A 13,319-nucleotide genomic window follows, 5' to 3' on the forward strand; every position below is an offset into this window, starting at 1 on the left:
GTTTAATGGTCTCTTGTCTAACCACCTGACCTCTTAATATTTAATATAAGTATGGTCCTTTTAGTTTTGCTATTTTTTTCTATACTCTATTACATCAAACCAGGGAGTCTTGACCAATGGTTATTGGGCTAGTGTGATGATTACATGGTAAGATATATAAATGTGAAGTCACTGTTTTACACCTGAAACTAATATAATATTGTATGCCAACTATACTTTAATAAAAAATAAATGCATTTTTTAAAAGAGAGTCTTGTCAGTTGGTTGGTTGTTGGTTTGACATCCTTATGATGAAGGTTCTAGATCAGCCGTGGAGCCGAAAGAGCGGAGGGTTCTCTTGCTCTCCCCTCCGCTCCTTCACCAGCAGCAGTGTTAACATGGCAACGTCGGGAAACACGGCCGCAGCTCCTTCTTCTGAGTGACATTCAGTAGAAGGAACAACCTCTTAATCTTCCAGAGGCTCCTTGTAATGCCCTCGGATGCGTCTCCCGACATCACCCTGGGAATGCATAGACACGTTATAGTGGTGATGTAGGGAGACACACCCCTGGAGAGCACAGTATCTGAGCCTTTCTGAGGTAAGATTAAGAGCTCTACTCAAACATAATTTTTTCCTGTTCCCACATTCTGTACATCACAATGACTTGTTAATAAAACAACAAAGACTTTCAGCTTTTAGGGCTTGTATCCACTGCAGTTTTTTTTCCCACTGCGGATGCATGCAGCAGGGAAAGAGACACGCAGAGGACATGTCACACTAGCCATGCTGCACTGAAGTTGATGTTTTAAAGACCAAAAACCTTTCAACCCAGTCTACATTGCCATCTACATCTACGTCCTGGGCATAATTTGGAAGTTGCACTAAAGAAAATCTTTAATTTACTGTTTACACATTTTGTTCTTTTCTATTTGTTTTAGTTTTAAATTATTTTATTATATTTAAGTTTAATTTGAAAGGCTTTTGTACCTTTCCTTTGTTAGGCAATTTTATTTTGCCTTTGCCATCTTCAATATAAGGTATGTTATTGTGCTATGATTCCTCCATTTTTTGAAGTTTCAAATTATAATAATTAGTGTTTACATTCTTCTTGTTAAAATGTTTGAAATGAATAAAACTATTGAAATAAAAAAAAAAGACCGTACCCTTTTATGTAATGATGTTTACTTTGAATTTATATTAGTTCACACAAACCCTCCATCCATGCTTTTGTTCCGGCCCTCCGGTCCAGTTTAAGAACCCATTGTGGCCCTCGAGTCAAAAAGTTTGCCCACCCCTGTTCTAGATCAAAGCCAAAGCATGATCAATAAAATTTACAATATATTTTAGGAAAAGAAAAAATCAAGCGAATGTGGAACATTTTCAGTGAACCCTCACGAGAGATACTTTGGGACTGCCCTTCAGCAGGTTGAATTCTGGAGCCTGGCACATATGTCCTCGGCAACTGCCTGGGAAAGTGCAAGGGGGAGGTGGTTGGGCGCCAGGACTGTGTTACTCAAGGAGAGAGAAAATGGGTTGTTACCGATGGAGGATATTTTGGCAATGTGGAATCAACGCCTTAAATACAAGCCTACCTTCGGGCCCAGCGGTTTCATTTCTAGGAATCTATTGTAAAGAAACAGAGATGTGTATAGTGATTTACATATCTTTAACAGAAAAAAAAAAATGGAAACCACCTACCAGTTTGATAAAGGAAAATGGTGTCAATACATTATGATTCATCCAGACAATGCAGTGCCACATTGAAAACTTCATGTTGTAGAAGAATATTTAATGACATGGATAAATATTTTCCATATAAATTCAATCTTTTTATGATAGAATGTTTTAAGTATGTACAAAATAGAGAAACTATTACACCAAACCCATCAACCAACTTCAAAAAGTATCTACTCATTTTCAATCTTACTTTAACTCCAATCACATTTTTTTATAGTCACACTATTTTTCTGCTCCTCCCTCCTTCCTTCCAACACACTGAAGCAAGTCCCAGAGCTGTTGCCACTGCACTCATAAGTGTTTCACCAACTCTCCCTAAAAAGATTAGGATCTTTTAAAAAACAAAACCACAACATTATTACCACACCTAAAAAAATGACAATAATGCCTTAATATCATTAACTATCTAGACCACCTCATTTAAATTTCTTCGATTGTCTCATAATGTTTTGAGCTTTTTCAAAAGTTGGTTTGTTCCTATTACAACCCAAATACAGTCCACAACTTGCATTTGGTAATAATAGGTCTTTTAAGTTTCTTTTAGTCTTTATGTTCCACCTCCCCCTCTTTCCTCCTTGCTATTACAATTGTTTGTTGAAGAAACTAGGGGGTTTTTTTGTGTGTCCTGTAGAATTTCTCATTTCTTAGATTTTGCTAATAACTTCCCCATGTTATTTTAAACACATTTCTCTGTGTCCTGTATTTTCTTGACTTGATGATGTTTGCTTTTTGGCCAAAAATACTTTATTGATTGCTATGGACTAAATTGAGCCCCTCCAAATTGTCTCCCCAAATTAATTTTGTTATCAACTGACAAATTTATTTGCTAGTCCTAACCCCCAGTTCCTCAGAATGTGACTGTACTTGGAGACAGGGTCTTCAAAGAGGGGATTGCGTTAAAATAAGGTCACTTGGGTGGGCCCTAATCCAATATGACTGATGTCTTTATAAGAAGAGAAAATTTGGACTCAAACTCAATACAGAAGCAAGACCATAAGAAGACACAAAGAGAAGAGGACCATCTGTAAGCCAAGAAAAGAGGTTTCAGAAGAAACCAAATCTGCTGACACCTTGTTCCTGGGCTTCTAGCCTTCAAGACTGTGAGAAAATAAATTTCTGTTTTAAGCCATCCAGTCTATAATATTTTGTTATGGCAGTCCCAGAAAACTAACACATATATAACACAAACTCATCCAAAGGCACATAATCCATTCTTGAGTAGGAAATTCTCTGGAGGGGAGAAAAATATATATATTATAAACAGTCATTTTTAAAAATCTATATAATAATATGGCTACTATTTCAGAACTCATTATATGCCTGCCAGGCGTTATGCTACACACTTTACAGTCATTATAGTACTTATCCTTAGAACACCCAGCATGATAGGTGTTATTGATACCATTTATAGATGATAAGACTAATTCAGAGAAATCCCAATACCAACCTCAGGACACACAACTAGTTAAGAGGCAGAGCTGGGACTCAAAGGCAGCGGCTGTTTAATTCCATCTGCAAGTCCTGGGCCACTTCTGTACCATGCACACAACCAGTGCGAGCTTGGATGATATCCATCGCAGCTGGGTGCCAGCCAAAATTGCTGAGTTCAAAGTGGAAACGAAAGCAGATAAAAGACAAAGTTCTCCCAGTGAGAAATAAAGGACCACTTCTCTGGGGTGCCTGGCACCCCTGGTTTTCATAGTTCGCTCTGTAGTTGCTCTCAGCTCTCTGGTGGTGACTGTTACAATGACTGCAGGGGTGATTCCTCTCGGACCATCATGGAAAATCACTATGGCATTATCCTTCACAGACCTCCTGCCTCTTCCCTCGCTCCCTTAAGCCCACAACAAACCTGTACTTCATGTTCACATTCAAAGCTGTTGTGTTCTATTTTCATTTACTTTGGATCAGATTTCTTTTTCAATTTGCAATTAAGAAGCAGTGAGTGAGAGGCAATATAATGTTCAGGTTGAAAGTATGGGCTTTGGAATAAAGTCGACTTGAGTTGAAATCCCTGGTCTGTCCCTTTACCTGGGCGACTTTAGGTGAGGGCTTTATTTCCTCTAAGCCTCAGTTTCCTTGTCTTTAAAATGAAATTAATTATAATAGTACCTCACAGGGTGACTGTGACAATTAAAGTCTATAATGCATATAAAGCACACCTCACAAGACCTGGAAGTTAATATTAAAAAAATAAAAAATGGTCACCTGAGCAGTGGTGAGAGTGGCAGCCAGCACACCGAAGGGTAGCGGGTTTGATTCTCCATCAAGAGCACGCACTGGGGTTGCAGGTTCAATCCCCAGCCCTGGTCATGCTTGTGGGTGCGGGAGGCAACCAATTAATGTGTTTCACATCAATGTTTTTCTCTCTCTCTCTCTCTCTCTCTCTCTCTCTCTCTCTCTCCCCTTCTCTTCCCTCTCCCTCCATCCCTATGCAAGGGGTGAACTCCACCATGGAAAAGCAGGTCAGATGACACTGGTGACTTTGTCACCAGCAATACTGGACCAGAAGTTTCAGGTACTCTTTCCTTCCCTACACTGACTCCCAGATCACATTTACTGTTTTTTCCAATGACTTTTTAGCTATTTTATCACTCAATCAACAAGTGGCATTGACTTTGAACATTACAGTCTGGGTACAACTAAATAGCAGTGAATCTACAAAAAGAGCCGAGAACCAGTTTCTTCCTGAAAAGTCTGGCCACTCGCTTTGACCAGCAGTGGGAAATTTCAGGTCTGTTAAGCATGTGAAGCTTAGCCTTTCTGTGTCAGTCTGCATTGGTATTATCTCCCCCGATTCCCCCGGAGGAACAGTGCGCTATGTTTAGGACCAGTAGCTGTGTTGATGACATCAGTGTGATGCAGTCGGGGTGGTCTACCATCTTCTCTCGGCTGCCCAGGCATCCACTTCTTCACACCCCCCTGCTTGCTCTGCTGCTTGTTGGCCTGGTCATCCTGATCAGCGCCAGCATGGCTTTGTCTCCCATCTTCTCCGTGGTGGACTCCATGCTTGGGGAAGCAGGATTCTGATCTGGTGACTTTCTCTGAGGGAGGCTCTGCCACGTGCACCTGGGCCCGGAGTTGCCTGGGGACTTGGCTATGGGGCCGCCTCTAGACTGTGTTCCTGTGGGTATGGACACTCCGAACGGCCCTCCTGGCTTACCAGGCCACCACTTTGCTCGGGGGGAGGGGGAGAAGGAGGGGAGAGGGGGGGCTGCTTCCGAGAGGGAAGCTGCAGCTTCTTTTTCCATTTCTCTGCCTTTGGTGAGAAGAGTCTGAAGTTATGTATCTGAAGTACCCCACTCCAGAAAAGAGAACAGTGTTGTTTTATCTGACACCCCACAAATGCCATCAAAACCTAAGATTTCTCGTAACCTTCACTATTCATAGCTTTGGGAGTCCAGTAAGATTTGAGAGGGAAGTGGGTGGTTTTTCTTTCTGAGTCATTTTTTGCCTTAAAGTCTGCTTCTATTTTTCAGCTACCCAAAGAGAGCAATTGATTTATTTTTTGGTTGATAGGTTTGAGGTCTATCTTCCAAGTAAAATGTTAAAATAAGAGTGACAGTCACAATGAAATATTTCATCCTATGAAAATAGTTTGCAAGAAATTTGCATTAGGTTACATGTTATATTTCACCAGAAACGCCCTATGCAGCTTTTTTTTTTGGGGGGGGGGGGGGGGGGGGGCGAGGTGTTGAGCAGAACATTAGAGGTTTTGATGTTTGATTTACTTCTGTCAGTAACAATATTTCAGATGTACTCAGTCTTCCTCAGTCTTCCATCCAAGAATTCCCAAGCACATGGCATTGACTGCCCAGCAAAATAAAATAAATCCCTCATTCCCCCATTTGGGAAGCCAAGTAAAGAAAAGTGAAGACATTTGTCTGGTTCCTCGGCCAGTTACGGAGACCTAGAGTGGAGAAACTGAAAAAAATTTGTAGGTCCCAACTTCTAGTCCATAGTAATGAAAAGTGAGTTTGCTTCCCTTCATTTTTATAAACTTCTGGAATTTCTGGAGACACGGACTCTGATTTAAATTTTATTCTTTCTTGGTTAATATTAACTAATGCTGTGATGATTAGACCTTTACTTGAGATCACATTTTTTTCAAGGTATAGATTCAGACATTGCATCTAATTCTACCCATAGACCAAAGTGCCATTATCCTTGCTTAGGTCTTAGGTGTCGCTTTAAACTCTTTATACAGGAGAGGAAAAGGGAACCAACAGACATTGTGCACCAGCATGTGCCAGGCAGCCCACCAGACATTCAGAAACGTGACTTCAGCAAATCCTCCCTACCACCCACAAGGAAGATATTTTTTATTACTATTATATATGAAGAGAATGGGACACAGAGAAATCCTATGTAATAAAAGCCTAATATGTAAATTATCCCCTCGGGCGGTCATTGACCAGGAGTTCGAACAACCAGGAGTTTGACCACCCGTTATGACGTGTGCTGATCACCAGGGGGCAGCGCGGACCATGGCGGGCATCCATGACACGGCGCTGGCAGCGAGTGGCAGTGGAGGCACTGCTGGCCTCGATGGACCCTGACAGCAGCTGGACCGCGGTGGGATGGTGGAGCAGGTGAGTGGGTGGCGCCAGGTGGAGTGGGTGTGAGTGGGGGCCCAATCACCCTGCCAATCATCTGCGGATGACAAAACTGGGACCCACGGGGAGCAGGGCGAGCAGGTGGGCTGTGGAGCTGTGGGGCTGTAGGGCTGTATGGCTGCAAGGCTGGGGGTGTGAGCTGGGGCCACAAGGCTGTGGGCACGAGCTAGTGCTTGATCTCCGCAGGCCACCCCGATGGACCCTACCCATGCACGATTTCATGCACCAGGCCTCTAGTTAAATAATAATTTTCCCAAGATAATACAACCAATAAGATAAAGGGAACTGGATTTTTAACCCTCAGAATTCTCTGACTCCAAAGTCCATGATGATTTTTAAAAGTACTTTTCTTTTTTTCTATATCCTCACCTGAGGATTTGTTTATTGATTTTAGAGAGAGTGAGAGAAACATTGATTGGTTGCCTCTTGTACACGCCCAACAAGGGATCCAACCCTCAACCTAAGTATGTGCCCTGACTGGGAATCAAACCCATTACCTTTTGGTATATGGGACGATGCTCCAACCGAGTCACACCGGCTGGGACTCCATGCTGATTTTAAAAAGAAATGTATATAGTAGGCCAAATACCTAACTTTCAAATTCTCCCAGAGAAGGGAACACCAGAAATGCCCTATGCAGCTTTTTTCACAATAAATCTGTCATATCTGAAGATCAAGTAAACATATGGCCTCCCTGAGGAATTGGCTCTTTTTCATAAAGGATTCCAAAACAGACTGGAATCCTGCAGGAAACAATTTTTTCTTTAAAAAAAATTATATATATATATATATATTGTTTTATTGCTTAAGTATTACAAAGAATAGTACATATGTCTCCTTCCCCCCCCCCCCCCCCCGCGACCTTCCCCCGGCCTTCCCTACCCCCCAGTGTCTTGTGTCCATTAGTTATGCTTATATGCATGCATACAAGTCCTTCAGTTGATCTCTTAACCCTGCCCCCAACCCTCCCCAGCCTTCCTGCTGTAGTTTGACAGTCTGTTCGATGCTGCTCTGCCTCTGTATCTATTTTTGTTCATCAGTTTATAATGGTCTTTATTATCCATAAATGAGTGAGATCATGTGGTATTCTTCTTTCATTGACTGGCTTATTTCACTTAGCATAATGCTCTCCAGTTTGATTTCAGAGAGAGTAAGGGAGAGGGAGAGAGAGATTGAAACATCAATGATGAAAATCATTGATTGCCTGTCTCCTGCATGCCCCCTACTGGAGATCGAGCCCACAATCGGGGCATGTGCCCTTGACTGGAATCGAACCTGGGACCCTTCAGCCCGCAGGCTGACGCTCTATCCATTGAGCCAAACCCAACAGGGCCAGGAAACAATTTTGAATTTTCTGTCACATGCCAGATGAGGGCTAGGTTTTCATAACTGTCTAGAAATCTCAGTGGCAAGTAATACTGTTTGGTTTAAGAATTTTGACTTCTCAAGCACTATAATAAGTGATATAATTTCCAAATTTCTATATATTATCATCAGCTCTGATAAAAGTAACATATGAAATTCAGAATGGATACTCTCATTCTGGAAATGGGGCCAAAAAATTAGTTACCAAAAATGTGAGTTGGCTACAGGCACAAAATAAATGATTAAAAAGTAGACTGGTGCTGGAATCTAAACTTCCCAATTCCTGGTCCTTTACCCTTTCTTTTGGACAGTGTGGTCTCTTTTTAGATCATTTTATAAGCACAAATTGTAACAGAGGGACTTCCTGTTTTGAGAATGTAACTTGCCATAAGATTTAATTGTTTGATAAAAAGATAATTATTTACTATTTGCCCTAGAATGTCTTGCTAACATTCAAAATTTTCAGAATTAGTCCTCAGATGAGGATTAACAACAATAACAACAAAAATTCAGATTGGGATTATGTCTGCATTGGCACTCCATTGTCCTATTTAAATGTGTTTTTATTTGGCCCAGTGACCTCCCTTCTAATTATTATATCCTTATTTACTTTACATAATTTTTCTAACAGAGACTTCAGGCCCTGGGGCTTTGGGCTCAAGATGGGGACCTGCATGAAACACAGAACAGTGCTTGGTAAACCCTAGGTAAGAGTGAGGAAGTTCAGAAACTGCCCAGAACATCTTCACAGGTAGCTCACCTTCTCAGAGCAGTAACTGGGAACGGTGCCCCAGCGGTCCAGATCACATTACTCATTGAAATGGCTGGATTACACCATCTCAACAAAGCAACAAGCAAGGGAAAATAAAACTGAACACAAGCATATAAGCTACAGAGGGAATGGAGTGGATCAGAATTATAGGTGTGGGGATCACATGGCTGAGAATTTGACAATTCGAGTCATAAAAGTAACAGAGATGGTATTCTTTTCTCACCATCTTGCACAGATTTAGAATACTAAAAAAAATATCTAGAAGGTAAGAGAAAATACTAATCTTGATCTGCTTCCCAGTGTTGTGGGACTGAACAACTATTTGAGAAGGAAGATTTTGCAGTTTTTAGAAAGGAGAAATCCATTTAAAAAGCTGCTAAGAAATTAGCCCTGTGTATTTGTCCACAGGCGAGGGAGACATAGCTACATGCCACATATTGATCAATGTCAATCTTCTCCAATAGATTATAAGCTCCATGGAGCAGGAGCAAGGACCATGTATATATTATTGGATATCAATCCCCTGGCTCATAGTAAGCCCCCTGTTGAATGAATGAACGAATCTATTCTAGAAAGATACACATAATAAAAATATTCAGGTAATTTTTATTTTTTGTGATAGTCTTTAAACTTTTCTTTTTACAATAAGTATTTGTCTTTTTTTTCCAAAACATTAAAAGACATTTTAAAAAGAAGTGATATAAATATACATATGATACTTGAGGCCCAAAGGAGAAAACACTTCTTGTGGAATAGCCCAAACTCTCAGAAAGCCATCTGCACAAAAATGTTTTACCATATATCATCAGAGAGAGAGAGAGAGAGAGAGAAGTCAGGATAGCAACCCTACCTTTATTTCAAGTGGCCCATTCCTTACTGGAAGGAAGATCCCAATCTGGAATTTTATACCCTATCCACCAGAAGGTCCCCCTAAATAGAACTGTTTGATCCCCATGCTAGTCCAATAGGAGTTGCATTAGTCAGTGTTCTCCAGAGAAAGAGAACCAATACAATGTATAAATATAGAGAAAGAGACTTAATAAGTCTTATGAAGAATTGGTTCATGTAATTATGGAGGCTGGCAAGTCCCAGGATTTGCAGGGTGAGGTGGCAAGCTGGACACGCAGGAGAGCCATTAGTGCAGTTCCAGCCTGAGTCCAAAGACCTAAGAACCAGGACAGCTGATGGTGTAGTTTGAGTCCAAAGGCAGGAAAAAAGCCAATGTCCCAGTCTGAAGGCTGTTGGGCAGGAATAATTTCCTTTTGCTCATGGGAAGGTCAACTTTTTTGTTCTATTTAGGCTTTCAATTGATTGGTGAGATCCACTCACAGAATGGAGGGCAATTTGCTTTACTCAGTCTACCAATTTTAAAAGTTAATCTCGCCTTGGCCAGTGTTTCTCAGTGGCTGGAGCATCAACCTACCCACTGAAGAGTCATGGGTTTGATTTCCGGTCAAGGGCATTTACCTGGGTTGTGGTTCACTCCCTGCCCCCAGTAGGGGTGTGCATAGGAGGCAACCAGTTGATGTGTCTCTCTCACATCAACCTCTCTCTCTCTCTCTCTCTCTCTCTCTCTCTCTCTCTTTCTTTCTCTCTCTTCCTTTCCCTCCCTTCCACTCTCTGAGAAGCAATGGGAAAAATATCCCCTGGTGAGGATTAACAAAAAAATAAAAGTTAATCTCATACAAAAATCACCCTCACAAACACCCAGAATACTGTTTGATTAAATATCCTAGCACCCCATGATTTAGTCAAGTTAACACACGAAATTAACCATCACAAGAGTCATTTAAAGGCTAGGGCCGCCATTTTGACCCATGCTTTCTTCTTCCCCTATATTGCTCAGGGTTCTTAATTGCAAGCAACAGAAACCAAATCTGGTTAACTCACACAAAAACGATCTGTTGGGAGGATATCAGGTCTCTGACAACATAAATAAGAGGGCTGATGAAACATGATTGAAAAATAGCAGGTTTTGTTTACCTTGCCTTCTTAAAAAAAAAAAAAAAGAAAGAAAAAAGAAAAATAGCAGGCATCTGGGAAGCCTGGGCAGGAGAAACCAGCTTGCCAGGGCTCTACCATCAACAAATCGCCCATGATCCCCACCCCTGGATGTTGGGGTCCAGCCCCAGCAGGTCCAGGGATCCCCAAAGGTGTGGACAGAGTCGGTGAAGAAGGAATGACACGGAGACAGCCTTCAGTTGATCAGCAGCCTAGTCAGGACCTCTAGCCAGGATCTCCAGCCAAATTCTGGTTAGGATCTGTTTATTGTCTTGTTACATCTGTATTTATACCAGTCGATTTTAATCCTGTCAATTTCTATTGCAAAGGTTAGGGCGTTTCTTATCTCCATTCCAGGGAGTAAAGATTATGTAGCTTAAGTGTGATTGTTTGTAGTTAAAGTGATTAACTACCCGCCTGGCACTTAGTTAAGGGGTTGTATCCCCTACCTAACCTCGGGGAAAAATCCCCACCTGGGGAAACAACCTTTCTCGGAGAGGTGACCTTGGTTAAAACACATGGCACTAAGGAGAGCAAACATATTAAGAACAATATGCTATATATGCCAGGTCCCTTGAAACATATGCTGTGCAGATGTTTCTTTCCTGCAGCAACTGTGTCAAGCAGCAAGGATGGACTGGCTTCCGGCAATAAGGGTCAAGCAAGGTAGGAGGCGCTGTGTTCAGCTCAAAAGCCCCAAGTAATCATCCATCAAAGAGCCGATCGCAAAAATGTCGTTCTTATCCACACGGGTCCCCACAATCTTCAAGCGGATCTCATCGTCCTGCTGAATCACAATGTCCTCATCCACTGTCTTGTAACACGGTGGGTTGGAGTTAGGATCAAACTCCATCTCGGTCGGGATGGAATGTCGGGAGATGAAGCAGGACATGGGTCCGATTTCTGTGAAGAGTCCAACCTTGTTGACCTGAGTGACGACAGCATCCACAACTTCCCCTTTAAAGGGCCGGAAAACAATGGCCTTGTACTTAACTGGGTAAAGGACAAAGCCCCTGCCTGGCTGGATCACACCAGCCCCAATATTGTCGATGGTAGTGACAGCAATGACAAAGCCATACTTGCCGGTGCAGGTGCCCTCCACCTCGGTGAAGAGCTTCTGCTTCACCGTGTTGAGCAGGTTGGGGCCGAAGTAGCGCGGGTGCAGCAGGATCTCGTGCTCCAAGGAGATGTGGTAGTACATCCTCCTCCAGGAGTCAGAGAAGCAGCCGCGTCCACACCTTCCCGGGCTAAGGCACCTCTGGCACGACCAGAAATACACGCAAGCCGCCCCAACACCACTTCCGGGCCTTCGAGACCCGATTGGACCTTGCTGTGGTGGGCGGGGAAACCCACGAGGCCCTGCCCCCTCCCGCCCACAAGCAACCCAACCGGCGGGCTCTCTTAAATTCGGTGCCCAGAATAGCAGCTCAATAAGGAATTCCTTTTGTTTTCTTGTTCTTTTGTTTTCTTTTCTTGAATAATGCTGAGGTCCAACCCCAGCAGGCCCAGGGGTCCCCAAAGGTGTGGACGGTGTCGGCGAAGAAGGAATGACACGGAGACGGCCTTCAGTTGATCAGCAGCCTAGTCAGGACCTCTAGCCAGGATCTCCAGCCAAAGTTCTGGTCGGGATCTCCAGCCAAGTTCTGGTTAGGATCTGATCAGGATCTGATGTTTATTGTCTTGTTACATCTGTATTTATACCAGTCGATTTTAATCCTGTTAATTTCTATTGCAAAGGTTAGGGCGTTTCTTATCTCCATTCCAGGGAGTAAAGATTATGTAGCTTAAGCGTGATTGTTTGTAGTTAAAGTGATTAACTACCTGCCTGGCACTTTGTTAAGGGGTTGTATCCCCTCCCTAACCTCGGGGAAAAATCCCCACCTGGGGAAACAACCTTTCTCGGAGAGGTGACCTTGGTTAAAACACATGGCGCAAAGGAGAGCAAACATATTAAGAACAATATGCTATATATGCCAGGTCCCTTGAAACATATGCTGTGCAGATGTTTCTTTCCTGCAGCAACTGTGTCAAGCAGCAAGGATGGACCGGCTTCTGGCACCTGGACACTGAAGCCTCACCGTTGCCATTGCTAAACCACCACCGCCATGGCTATGAATCAAATCTCATTTTTGTCTGTCTCTTTGTCACTCATTCAAGGTTGAAGTCCCTGATGGGAGTATCTGATTGGCCCAAGCAGGTCATATGCCTTCATCCTGATGACAAAGGGGTGGGAGAGGAAATGTATCTTTCCATTCCGGCTTCCTTAGTGGAAGGTGGAGACCTGCCTTCCATTTTTATTACCACAATGGGGGATTCTCTACAAGGAGGATATGGATTCAGATGCTGGAGAGCCAAAAATTAGCAACTGTACACTGCAGTCCTGTTAGAACAAATCCGCCATGCAGGTGATTGGTCAGCACCTAGTATAAAGTGAACTCAAGACAAGCCAATTAGTCAACTTGCCACGGGCAATTCTCAGCGCAAGTAGGAAGCAACATCTGAGAAAGGGCAGCTTGCAGATGGCCTTAGTGTTTGAGTCCCAAGCAGAAACTTTAGAGAGTCCCTTAGTCAATTGGCCTCCTGGAAAGTACTTAGTGCACATTGATTATGCAACTGGCATTGTGTGTACAGAAGAACAACCCTTGCAAAATAAGTAGGCCTCGGTCTCCACCCCTCAAGTGGAGGGGCTCCTTGCATACTGTTTTCACTTAGCAGGAGAGAAAAAGGAGAAAACTGTCAGAAGCTGGCTCCCTGCTCTGTCTGGAGTCTGTTTCCCATCACCTCTTGTCCCAGGTCCTGGATCAACACTTGCACATGAATAAGCTGAGTGTGGATGGAGCCAGTAATT

At 42.9% G+C, this 13,319-nt stretch overlaps 1 pseudogene; it reads right to left on the minus strand.

Annotated features, from left to right (window-relative positions):
- Positions 1–11,127: 11,127 nt before the first annotated feature.
- LOC139005060 (DNA-directed RNA polymerase II subunit RPB7 pseudogene) lies at positions 11,128–11,704 on the minus strand (annotated as a pseudogene).
- Positions 11,705–13,319: the final 1,615 nt, after the last annotated feature.

Source organism: Myotis yumanensis, unplaced genomic scaffold, assembly GCF_028538775.1.
Source record: "Myotis yumanensis isolate MYYU_CA2020_CCGP unplaced genomic scaffold, mMyoYum1.0.hap1 SCAF_3, whole genome shotgun sequence".
NCBI lineage: Eukaryota > Metazoa > Chordata > Mammalia > Chiroptera > Vespertilionidae > Myotis > Myotis yumanensis.